The following is a 13514-nucleotide window of genomic DNA, read 5'->3' on the forward strand; positions in this document are numbered from 1 at the left end:
ATGTCAAATTGATGTAAATATTTTAGTAAGAAAAGAGCAACTAATGAAATGGGCTATGGAGTTTTGTGAGCGTGACACGTAAGCATGGTATTTTTGTTAATACTTAATAACATTTCAGGGTAAAGTTTGTTTTTTAGAATGTTTCTCTATTAATATATAGGGGATTTAATTCATTAAAAATTAAAAATTCTTTTGTTTTAATTGAATAACAGTATAAATGATTGAATTCACTATGTTTGTGTAAAAATTGTGTTAACGTGTTTGATTAAGAACCAAAATATGTGGTCATGGGCTTGAATTGTCTAAACAATTTCACATTCTTAATATGAAACTACCAAATGATAAAATGTGATAAAATGTGAAACTACCAAATAATATTTAATCAATCCCTCATCTACTAAGTCGCAGTTTGTTTGTTGTTCATTTTCTTTTTACAGTTTTTCTTAATTTATTTAGTTTTATAAATTTTCACGTTTCAAAGATTCTGTTATTTGATGATTTATTAATCTTGAAGGGATTTTGTAGTTTCAAATCAGAATGTGCTAACAAATGCATATCTATGTGGCATCCCAAAGGAGGAGATTGTATAGGAGATGAAGGTGTCTTATATTGTTGTCGTTACCGCTGATTTATGTCTCAAAATGATTCTCCATATCTAGCCAATTCCATATCTATATGTAGTCTCAACTAAAATATGAATAAAATATATATTCAAATATTTCTAAACTATCTCAGCACATCGTCCTACTAGTGAAATATAGCATCACCGCAACCATGCAAATTCAGAATAACGAATTTTTTAAAGATTTTTTTTGTGTTCAGAATAATAAAATTCGACTTTGACAAAATAGACATTCCAAATATGTAAAAGAGCATTAAAAATTTTTTACTAGTTTTGAAAATGGAATCTTGCAAAATCTGCCATATTTTGTTTTCAATCTTACAATCCCTGCCATATTCTACCTCAGCTTACCAAATCTACCACATTTCATCACATGTTGCAATTCGAGGACGAAAATACCCTTACGGTGGGTCAGAGACTCTGACTTAGATGGTGACATGACAGCTTTTGGCTGATGTGATGATAAAGGACAAAAAAATCATGGTGGAAGCATAAAGAATTAGGAGACAGAACAGTGGAGAACAGCTGGCTTCTACTGTTGTTATTGGGTATTTAAAAATGATTTGTTTAAACAAATTGATTATCCAAAATTCTGCGGGAGACAACGTAATATATAATACATTAGGAGACATGATTACCTGCTAGCGGGGGACAACGTAATATGTAATGCATTATGGGACATGATTACCTATTAGCGGAGGACAACATAATATATAATGCATTAGAGGACATGATTACCTGTTAGAGGAGGACAATTGGTGATAGAATTTTGTTTTTGTCTTTACATCTTATATGCAATTATTCTCATTTAAGAATTTTGAATTTTATTTAGTCTTGTGAAATATGAAGATAATAATGCTCAACTAATCTATAGATCAAAATAGATGGTGAAAAATCTAAATAAATTTTGAAATCCTTAAGTGATAACAATTGGTGGATAAGATGTGAGATTCATGATAATTTTGAAAGATGATGAAATCAGGGACAAGATCTAGATACAAAAGAGAATTTATGATAAATAAAATTGGGAGACAAATTTAATTGAAAGTTACATGTAGAGAATCTGTGCAGGTTGTCAGGGGAAGTGATAGAGAGACAAAAGCGTTTAGTTGTTTTCAGAAAGATAATGATGTATGGTTAAAGCGTACATATTTCGAAGATAGAGAGATAAAATATAAAAGAAATGGTGAGTACAAAATCGACATTTCATTATAAAATCTGTTATGATGTGTAAGGGATGGTAGATTATGCTAGATTGCATAATGATTTCAAAAATTATGGTAGATTTTATAATTTTCCTTTTTGAAAAGTCCATTGTTAATTTGATTTTGACTGATAGACATTCCACGATGGCGATAAAAATGGAAAAAAGATTTTTTTAAAAACTTTCCTTCTTTTTGCCAGACGGATTGTAAATATAATATAATTTGTTTTATGTTTATTTTGTCCACATATGTCAAATCTTTCGTGATTGTCTATCATATTTCAGATATTTTTTTAAAAATTGTGGTAAAGAGAAATCGATTTTAAACTGATGCTATAGCAACAACTTTGTAAATCGGTTTATTTGGTTTGTGACCTGAACTATGTAGTAGGCTTGGTTGTTTCATCTGTTTCTTTTGGTGTGTAGAAGAATGTTGAAAGTTAACAAATGTAGATTGTTCATATATTATCTCACCAGATATTTATCAGTTTCCAACTTTGAACTTCCTCGCTAAAATCCGGGACTAGTTTGAGTTGATTAGAAACTAATCCGCTGTATCAAGACAAATGCAATAATGAAGCCAAATTTGAGAACTAAAAATTTATCAACTTTGATTTTTGGTCTTGGTTTCAAGCACAATCAACCGAGTACAACCCAAAAATTTAATTGATGTTCAAAGTCTAAAACATTGTGGAAAACATATTACATAATGTGGAAAGGTTTTTAAATAAATTTTTAGTTTGAATATATGTATATATAAAGGCAACAAACTTAATTCTTAGTAAATTATTAACAGTACAAATATGTTTGATAAATAATATATTAAAATTTTATTTTATATGAAAACAATAATTCAACATGTAAACACAATCTTTAATTGAGAAATAATTAAAATTTAGAGTCAAAATTTTGATTCAAACTTTCTATTATGGAAAACATATTACATAATACAGGCCAACAAACTCATTTCTTTGTTAATTATTTACATTACAAAGTTTTTTTATTCAAAAACTAAAGTAATACACTTTATACAGAAACCAAATTTAAGATTTAAACACAATCTCAAATGGAAAAAATAATTCTTATTTAAGAAATAGAAATCTAAATTTAGAGTCAAAATTTATTTGTGAGATATAAGTAAATTTCACAAAGATTTATTGCATCCTAAAGAAACACAAGTAATGAAAGCAAACAATTTTTCATTTTTTTATCATCCTCTGCATTAAGTTTTAGTTTGACATTCTGAAATTCTTTTATTTCACTCTAATATATTTGTAGGCTCTATGGTATGTATAAAGTTTGCTTTAAAAGAAAAATAATGTTTATCATTGTTATAAAAAAAAATTCACAAATAAATAAAGGGAATGTGACACGTTTAGGCACTTTTAGAGAATTTTATTCCATTTGAGGCACTTTGCAGAGATGAGGCACTTTTTCAACTTTTTCATCGAATTTATGACAAATTTGCCCCTAAAAGTGAAAACGAAAATACTTTAGCGTTTGGAAGTTGGTATATGATGAGTGGGTCGTTGGATGGAAGTTGTAGCTATTATCAGATTATATATATAATTTAATTACTCAAAAAAGTATAATGAATATTATTTCTCTATTTGTACTTTTTTTCTTCGTCTTCTTCATTGTCTACTTTTTTTCTTCTTCATCGACTCTTCTTCTTCTTTTCTTTCTCTATCTATCTCTTTCTTCATCTTTCAGTCTTTCCTTGCAAAATCAAACATGAGAGAATTTGTCAAAATCGTGTAGCTTCTGTATTTTCCTTTACGGAGAAGCCTCTCTAGATTTAAGTGACGATTAGGCTTATTCGATTGGTTTCGGAGCGGCAGCGCTTGTGACTAACAGCGGAAGCTTGAGTGTAGCAGACAATAACATCTAGAGGTGAAAGAAGAAAAGGATTTGTTCCCTCAATCTTACAACCAATCGATCCAGCTTTTGCGATTATTCTTCAATTCTATGAATAGAATTTAGAGTTTTGTTAGATTGTGTAAATATCTGATTCATATTTGCGAAATTGTGCTTGTGAAGACGATGAGATCGGTTGCAGATTGAAAGTTCCTCTTTCCTTACTCTCCTTTGTTTCAGATCTGTTGCAAGAAGGCGACGAGAGAGGCGGTGATAACGTAACGTGAGACGTTACTCGACTTACTTAATTTGGATTTTGAAATTCCACCTGAGAATTTAAACTCTCTCCCGAAAAAGAAGAAGAAATGGCAGCGTACATGGAAGAGATTCCGTGAGAACAAAAATTGTTCGGAGTAACCTCGATAATACGGGGTTACGGAGATGCAAGGTCCTCGTTACTCTGTTCTATTCCATGGAGCACCAGATTGGCAAATTCCAGTATTGAATTTCATATCCATATGATCAGCTTGTTTGGTACCATTTGATTCTAGCTTGATAAATTGATGTTTCGTTGAACCTCTAAGCTAAGAGCACTTTACTTCGCACATGAGAATAAATCATTTCCACATGGTCACATCTTGTTGGACAAGTTTTCATGGACACAAACTATCAAAGCATCCAACACGATTTCATTATGTATAAACTAATAATCCTATAGGTCTCCAAGCCCCAAGAACAATATGTAGACATTGCTTTCAAATAGCAACCCTCAAAACCCAATTAGTTAATGATAGTTTGTATCCATTATAACTTGTCCAATTAAACTTTAACATGTGGAGTAATGGTGAAACATGACAAACACTTGAACACAAATGATTCATGTGTAGAGCTTTCATCAATTTTCTATCGAATGAAAAAGAGTGTCATGGTGATGCAAGAATCACAACTTAGTCAAAACAAATCATGCGTCTTTTTCTTATTCAACACAGTATCCACAATAACAATACATTACTTACACAAAAGAACGAGACCCATCAAACATGCTTTCATATAAAGACAAAACCATACCAACTAAAACCCAAAATCTTATTAACATGCTTTCTTTCACGTATTCTTTTCTCTGCATTTGTTATTCTTACAGATCCATAATAATGTGTTCATTTCAAATGTGTTCATACGGAATCTTGTTTACTAAGCATATCCATCACCCCAAGTCCATACAACCATGTCTACACCGTTGTAGAATCACAATACACAATTTCTATAAAAAAGCATAAGTAATAACCACCAATTTCAAAAACTATGTCCACTACGATGCTTTGCGTTTATATTCTAACCCTTTACAAGTAGCCATCCACTAGCGACCATTCAATGTTGACCATATAGTTGTAGGGATCAATTACAATTTTCTTGTAAATGGTTAGAGTTATGACCATATGATGTATCATTGTAGAATGCGCAAACAAAAGAAAGTGCTAATTTACCGAGATATAAACACATTCACAGCAAATCAAAGACATAGTTGTTGTCCATTGATGACAGTCCAAAAAATGTAGTCCATATGGTTATCTAATGATTCACATGGTAGTTTTATTTCAATAAACAAGTCTATACATGACCAATAAACGCCAATCCAAAGTACATTATCCATTTTTCTTTGACCATTTATTCACTTGTGTATAAACAATCCCATCAGTAGGACAATGTCAGTTATATAGCTTTTATAAAGAATTTAACGAAGATCTTATCACTCTCAATGAAGACCATTAGTTCACTTGGATAAACCCGTCTATACTAATCATTTGTAATAGGTATAAGATAGAAGGATGTGTCCATTGCCATAAACTACAGATTTTTATTCAATAGAAATTCAACAAATATACATCTATTGTATAACGTCATAACTCACAAAAGTTACTTTGATTTTCATCGTGTCTCAACCTCTCGTTTATTTCTTCATCTTGACTTTGAATTAGAAGTGATTACTCTCAGGAAATCAAATCAATCAGAAACAATACTTTCAAATTTATAGATCTGATGTGGAATAAGATTAAGAACTTTCTAATTTTGTATATCAGAGATACCAGAGTAATTAGGAGCAGAGAGGCACCAAACGAAGCGACGAATAAGGCATAAAGCTCCCTCCGCCACCGCCACCACCAACTACGTACGCCATCATGTCTTGATTAGCTTTTCAAAAACAATCATAGCAAGGAATCAAAGCAAATATGTCGGAGATTAGAAGATAAAGCCCTCATTTTTGAACTTTGATTTTTCGTAAAAGATTTGATATTGGTTTTGGAAATAGAAAAATAAAAACGATGAAGAAGCGCTGAGAAGATATGACAAAGAGAATGAGTTTGCAGTTAAAAAGGGTAAATTGGACAATTTGGTTTGGCAAAGTGCCTTATCTTTTCAAAGTGTCTAAATCCGTACATAGTTTTTTAAAAGTGCCCTAGAATGTAATATTTTCATAAATAAATCTATGGTAGTATAAAAACTATAAATCTTAGAAACAAAAATATATAATGGTATAATATGAGGCAAGCCCACTTTAATTGGTTGTATATCTAACTTTTATCTAAAAGTTTTTCAAAAATAAATAAATAAATAGATATATTAATATCCATTTCTCTCTAGAGTTTGTAACATCTAATACCTAAATATTTTAGAAAATTTAGTTTGATATTAACTACCCAACTAAACCAACAATTAAATTTGTTCACACATATGTAAAGTCAATAATACAAAGTAAATGACAATTAATTGAAAACCAAATCTCATATCATTTATTTGTTTTCCAAGCAACCAAATATATTTGAAAAAAAAAATATTATATAATATATCATGCAATTAAGTAACAAATTAAATAAAGCTATGGTTGAATACAAACTATGAATCTTAGAAACAAAAAGCAAAAAAAAAAAAGAGATTATTCTAGGGGGTGAACCCAATTATTTTTCTATATATTCAACGTTTTTCTTCTTGACACACTCAAATCTCATTCTGTTTATTTGGTTTTCAAACACCCAATATCTTCTCATACTAAACAATCTTGAGTAAATTAGTGTTTCCTAATTTGTTCTCACCACAAGTCTCAAGCCACACAAGGAAGACAATGATGATAAAAGAGAGAAAAAAAAATCAGATTATTGGAGGTGATAAGAGTAACAATGAAGAATATGGCAATGTAGAATATCTCTTTTTTTTTTTCCTTTAGCAATAAAGAAGATATAAACAAGAGTATGAGTTTTGCAATCAGATTATTTTTTTGCTCTTGTTGGTCTGCGTAATTATCTTCAATAGTTCCATTTCTTTAAGTTTCCATAGTCACTAGATGTCTAGATTTATATTTCGTTTCTGATTTGCTTGGGCTCTTCTTAATTTTGCTGATATGTTTGAAAAATAGGGACATGAGTATGAGACTTGATATTTCATTCAAATTTTTGTTCTAAGATGTCCTGTTTATAAATCACATTCAAAAGCTTTTTTCCCTCCCTGGCACTTTTACCTAGGCGAAACAAAAGCAGAATAGAGCTTTCTTTTAACCGGATCTCACCAACTTCCCCAACCCATTTTTAGAAGTTTGTAACGGTCCCTTCGTGGCTTTGGCTTTTGTCCAACGGTCGGATGAAGTTTTCCGTTGAAGTTTCGCTTCTTGTTAAAGCTTCAAAGTTTTCCAATAGCAAGTTCCACAACCTGTGAAGCTTAGATCCATATCTGGTACCTTACAACCCCTTAACCAAAACCAACCACTACCCTCTGTTTCCATGGCAAACCGAATCCCCTATCACCTCAAAGGAAAAGTTGTGGATATTGACTTTCCCCCCCCCCCCCACCAAAGAGAATCCGAGCCCCTGACCTTGATACCTTTGACCTAATTGAAGCCAACTCCCTAACCCTTATGGATCGTCTCACCAACCCTGCTGGCTAAAGATTATGGTCTTTGTTTTCTTTCCTCTCTAACCGGTGGAACCTAAAGGGTAAAGCCGCAGGTTCAGATCTGGGAAGAGGTTGTTTCCAGTTCAGCTTTGAATTTGAGGAAGATATGCAAAAGGTACTGGAAAATAGGCCTTACCATTATGACCAATGGATGGTGATCCTCCAAAAGTTGGAACCAGTGATATCTGCATCTTTTTCCTCAAAGATCCCCTTCTGGATTGAGCTTCAGGGCCTTCCAAAGCACTTTTGGCAACCCCAAATGCTGAAAACTATTGGAGAGGAACTGGGAGACATTATGGATATGGAGATTACTCTCTCAGCTGCAAAGATAAGAGTCCAAATTGACGGTCTGCAACCGCTGATAAAAGAAACTGTTGTTGGCTTTCCTGATGGCAGTAAGCTGTTGTGACTCTAGAGTACAAGAACCTCAAAAACCATTGTCTCCACTGTCATCGCCTCTCTCATGAAAAAAAGGACTGTCATGGTCTGCAAGAATCAAAAGCTAAAGAAAGCAAGTGTCTTTCACAAGTTAAGCCTGCAAATTCAAAAGAGACTGCTAGAAACTATTATCTCCCCAAAGATAATTTTGTAGCACCAAAACACAACCCGGAAGGAAGATCTTACCAGTCTTACTCCCAGGAAGACCAAAATTCTCTGAAGAGGAAAGCAAACCTGCTGGAAACCAGAACCAGTTCCCAGTCTGTTATTAGAGCTCATAATTTTCCCCAGGGCCAAAGGAGACATGTTGTGAGGGCTGTTGATACTCATAAAAATCAGTCTGGAAGAGAGGAATCATACAGATCTCATCATAACAGAGACAGTAGACTTAACCCTAGCCGCAACTTGCAATGGAGAGAAAAATCACCTTGAAACCTCTGCGTCCTCTAGGCCTAGAAGACCTCCACTGGAAAGGAACTTGACCACTACTTCACCTCGTGAGGTTACTGCTCCTTCTCCACCTTCAAAAGACCAAATCATGGAAGAGTTAAGGGAAGTCACTATCCAGTATACATCCTGCGTAGACCCTACTGAAAGCGCAGCCAGAAAGCAACGAGTAATTCAAGGAGAGGCAAGAGACCTAATGTCAAATACTGCGGATTTGATTTTTGCTGCAGTAGCAAACTCAGCTCCCTCCCAGCCTGACTTACTCGTGATTCTTGCAGAAGAAAATCAGAGTCTGAGAACCTTCACTGGTGAAGAACCAACCATTCTCTCAAAAGAGCTAGATGCTCCTGTTAAAAAAGGCAAGGGCAGGCTACCATCAGCAAAACCAAGTTTAAACCTCCTGGGAGCTAAATCTCAGAAATGAAATCTAACTATTGGGTCCCCAAAGAAAACATTAACCTAGAGGAAACTTCCCAGCCTAGGGGATCAGACTGCAGGTCCAAGTACTATTCATCCACCTGCTGAAAAACCTACTGGCAAGTCTGTAGGAAGCTCAGCTAAAACATCAAAAAGTAAACCCTCCAAACCCAGTGCTCCAAAAATCTCTTTAATCCCTGCAACAAAGAAATACTTGGTGGATTTTCAGAAACCGCCAACCCCTCTTCCTTAAGACCAGTAAGCTAGAACTACTGTGGGCTTAGGAACCCCATGACAGGCCAGCGTCTAAGGGAAATCCACAAGAAGATCTTCCCTGATATACTGTTCCTAATGGAGACAAAGAATACCTCAGAATTTGTTCTTCAACATCTGCTTTGGATGGGTTATGACTCGCACCATTTTGTTCTTCCAAGCTCCACAGGGGCTGGTGGACTGGCCCTTTTCTGGAAACACAATATTGAAATGGAAGTGTTAAGCTCTTGTCAGCACTATATAGATGCAAAGGTAACAGCAAAGGGTTGCTCCTTTTTCTCTACCTTTTTATATGGGGAGTCAGATAGATAAAATAGACTTTAGGTCTGGAACCAAATCCAAGAGTTTGCAAAAGATAGATCTAGTCCTTGGTTTCTAACAGGGGACTTTAATGATATCATTAATAGCAATGAAAAAGTGGGTGGACCACCAAGATATGAGGGCTCATTTACTGATTTGAGATCATTTATGTATGCTTGTGATTTGTTTGATCTTAAACACTCAGGCAATTATTTATCATGGAGAGGAAAGAGGCATACTCACCTTGTTAAATGCCGACTTGACAGAGCAATGGCAAACTGTGAATGGGCCATTGAATATCCCTCTGGGCGCAGTGAATATTTGAGATTTGAGGGATCTGATCATAGGCGACTATTTACTTCCTTTGACCTTGTTAAACAAAAAAAGAAGAAGCCTGTTTAGGTATGACAGAAGATTGTGACACAATGAGGAAGTTAAAGCTATTGTTTTGAATGCTTGGAACTCTGAACCTTTAGCCCTAGTGACAAGACTCAACAAGTGTAGGTTAGCGATTATAGCCTAGAGTAAAAATCAGCATCTTAACAGCCAGGCAAAAATCAACTGTCTTCGGATCCTCCTGGAAGAAAAGATGTGTGGAGATGAGGAGAATCAGGAAGAGATCACACAGATTAACCAAAATCTACTCATTGCTTACCAAAAAGAGGAGGAGTTTTGGAAGCAAAGAAGCAGGCAACTGTGGCTTACTCAAGGTGATAAGAACTCAGGGTACTTCCATGCTGCTACAAAAAAACAGAAGAGCCATTAATAACATTGCAGTGATGGAATCTTCTGAGGGATCACTAGTTTATGAGGAAGAGGATATAGTAAAGGCCATCTCTGATTATTACTCAGCAATTTTCACCTCTCAAGCGGGAAACAGACACACGGTGGTGAATGAAGCCTTATCCCCTTGTATTTCGGCGGAGATAAATGCTGCCCTGATGAAATTAAGGAAGCCTGCTACTCCATCCATCCTGACAAAGCGCCTGGCCCTGATGGTTTCTCTGCTAGCTTTTTTCAATCGAATTGGGAGACCATGGGTATTGAAATCATTTCAGAGGTACAGACTTTCTTCATCACTGACGTACTTCCTAGAAGAATAAACCATACCCACATCAGATTGATTCCCAAGATACTAAGCCCTAAAAAAGTCTCAAAGTACAGAATCATATCCAAAATCCTTACAAAGAGAATGCAGCCTATGCTCCATATATACATGTATCTCGGAGAATCAGTCGGCTTTTGTTCCTCAAAGGGCGATCTCTGACAATGTCTTGATTACTCATGAAGTACTACATTACCTTAAAACCTCAGCTGCAAAGGAGAAATGTTTCATGGCAGTGACCGCCTAGAATGGGACTTTATTAAAGCTGTTTTAGAAAGATTGGGATTTCATAGCAGATGGATCACTTGGGTTATGTAGTGCATAACAAGTGTCACCTATTCCTATCTACTAAATGGGCAAGCTAAATTGTATGTGGTTCCTGAGAGGGGTATTTGACAGGGAGACCCTCTTTCTCCCTATCTTTTTATTCTCTGTAGCGAAGTTTTATCTCGATTATGCAACAGAGCTCAACCAAATGGCAGCTTACCTGGAATTAAAGTGGCTCTTGGGAGCCCGAGAGTCAACCATCTCCTCTTCGCAGATAACACGATGTTCTTCTACCGGTCTGATACCCAAAGCTGCAAGAAACTCATGTCAATACTGGGAAAATATGAAGAAGCCTCAAGGAAAAAAATCAACCAAGATAAGTCCTCTATAACCTTCTCCTCAAAAACTCAGAATGAGATAAAAGAGAGAGCTAAAAGAGACTTGAGTATCCAAAAAGAGGGAGGTCAGGGAAAATATCTGGGTTTACCTGAGCTGTTTGGAAGAAAGTAGAAGGATCTATTTACCATGATAGTTGACCGGATAAAACAAAGAGCCTTGAGTTGGTCTTCCAGGTTCATCTCTTCTGCTGGCAAGCTGACTATGCTAAAATCGGTCCTCCCTTCAATGCCCACCTACACCATGACATGCTTTAAGCTCCCAAACTCCCTCTGTAAGTGTATTCAATCCGCACTTACCAGATTCTTGTGGGATGCTAATACTTGAAAAAAGAAGATGTGCTGGATTGCATGGAGGAAGATGACTAGATCCTTTAATGCAGGAGGCTTAGGTTTTCGTGATATCAAAACCTTCAATGATGCACTCTTGGCAAAGAACAGTTGGCGGTTGCTTACAAAACCCTCTTGTCTGTTAGCCAAAGTACTATTGGGAAAATACTGCAAAACCAAACCTTTTTTCTCTTGCTCTGCCACAAATACAGCTTCTCACGGGTGGCGAAGTATGTGTGCTGGTTTAGAACTGTTAAAACCTAGCCTAGGCAAACTGATTGGAACCGGGAAAAACACCTCTGTTTGGCATTCTCCTTGGCTGTCACTAAAAAAACGCTATGTCCCATGGGACCTGCAACTGAAGCCAACCATACACTCAAAGTCTCAGACTTAATCCTCCCAAATTCCTCCGAATGGAATATTCCCTTAATGAGAGACATTCTACCACAGTATGAAGATGAAATCAAGAAGCTAAGACCTAGCAGACACGGTGTAGCTGATACTTGGGCTTGGTTGCCTAATACTTCTGACATTTACTCTGCAAAATCAGGGTATCATGTAGCTATCTGACCAATCTGAGGACCCGGAGCAATTTTCCTCAAGAGTTTCATTTGATTTCAATTGGAGAGAGAGCATTTGGTCTCTTAAGAGCTCACCTAAGACAAAAATGCTCCTGTGGAAACTTGCCTAGAATGCACTTCCAGTGGGAGATAACCTCATCCATAGGGAAGTGTGCTTAACAGCTACTTGTCCTCACTATGGACTCCATGAATCTGCACTCCACCTAGTTTTCCACTGCCCGTTTGCTGTACAAATCTGGAATGCTGCTCCTTTGGCTGGTTTTTTGAATCCTTCAAGTATCTCCTCTATTCGGGAAGGAGTAACTCTGGTTAACAAACTGGTTTGTTTGCCTCCTTCTGGGATTGGAGAGGGCCCTCTTGCACCTTGGTTGATCTGGATGATTTGGACAGCTAGGAACCAGTTAATCTTCAACAAAATCAAACCTGTGGCTGCCGATTGTCTAGTGTTGGGTCTTATACGAGCCAGAGAATGGCAGGAGGCTCAACGGTCACTCCCTCCAAAGCTTACCCCAATCAGGTCTGTGTCGATCTTGACCCCCCCCAAGCTTTTGCCCTAAAGTCTTCATTGATGCCCCTGGAAAGTGGATGGATCTGCGGGTCTGGGTTGGATCTTCAAAGATAACCGGGATCTGGTGGTTGCAGAAGGCTCTTCCTCTGTCTCTCACATCACCTCGCCGCTGGTAGCTGAAGCTTTGGCAACTCTTGCTGCGGTAAGAGTTGCACTTGAATCGTCTGCAACCCACTTCTTTTTCGCTTATGACTCGAGCATTCTTGTCAAAGCACTTAATCTGGAGCTCTACCATAAGGATCTCCACGGGATTATCCACGATATCATGTTTATCTCTTCACAATTTGCTTATTGTTCTTTCAATTTCACTCCTCGAGAGCTTAATCGTCAAGCTGATGCTTTGGCAAAGGAAGCCCTTCTGTTTGTATTGAACCCGGTTTAGACCACTAATGAAATTAAATGTTGCTCAAAAAAAAAAAAAAAAGATGTCCTGTTTATAATATTTTACGTCAAAAACATAAATAACTATATATATATATATATATATATATATATATATATATATATATAACGTGTGTAATACAATTTAAATCTAAAATATATCTCCCGCATCGCGCGAGTATACTTCTAGTATTGAAATATATCTAAAATTTCTTACAAAGTATGTCTACTAGTAAATGAATCTGGAACAAAACAAGAATATCAAAATTTTAGTTTAACAAATAGACATTCAAAATATGTAAGAGAACATAACCCAATTTTTGTATTTATATTGTGGATGAACTCGTGTTCGCTCATTTTTAGCTATGATTTTATTAGGTTTTTAAT

General features: G+C 35.8%; 1 long non-coding RNA gene and 2 pseudogenes across 3 annotated transcripts; 2 read left to right on the top strand and 1 right to left on the bottom strand.

Moving 5' to 3' along the window:
* Positions 1 to 382: 382 nt before the first annotated feature.
* On the top strand, positions 383 to 628 carry AT3G42542 (annotated as a pseudogene). Its single transcript has one exon.
* Positions 629 to 6612: 5984 nt separating this feature from the next.
* On the bottom strand, positions 6613 to 6922 carry AT3G06395. The gene has a single exon (NR_141248.1). It is a non-coding gene; the product is annotated as an other RNA (long non-coding RNA).
* Positions 6923 to 7453: 531 nt separating this feature from the next.
* On the top strand, positions 7454 to 13111 carry AT3G42545 (annotated as a pseudogene; the record flags this gene model as incomplete). Its single annotated transcript has 1 exon — positions 7454 to 13111.
* Between the last annotated feature and the right edge of the window lie 403 nt (positions 13112 to 13514).

This window comes from Arabidopsis thaliana, chromosome 3, assembly GCF_000001735.4.
Source record: "Arabidopsis thaliana chromosome 3, partial sequence".
NCBI lineage: Eukaryota > Viridiplantae > Streptophyta > Magnoliopsida > Brassicales > Brassicaceae > Arabidopsis > Arabidopsis thaliana.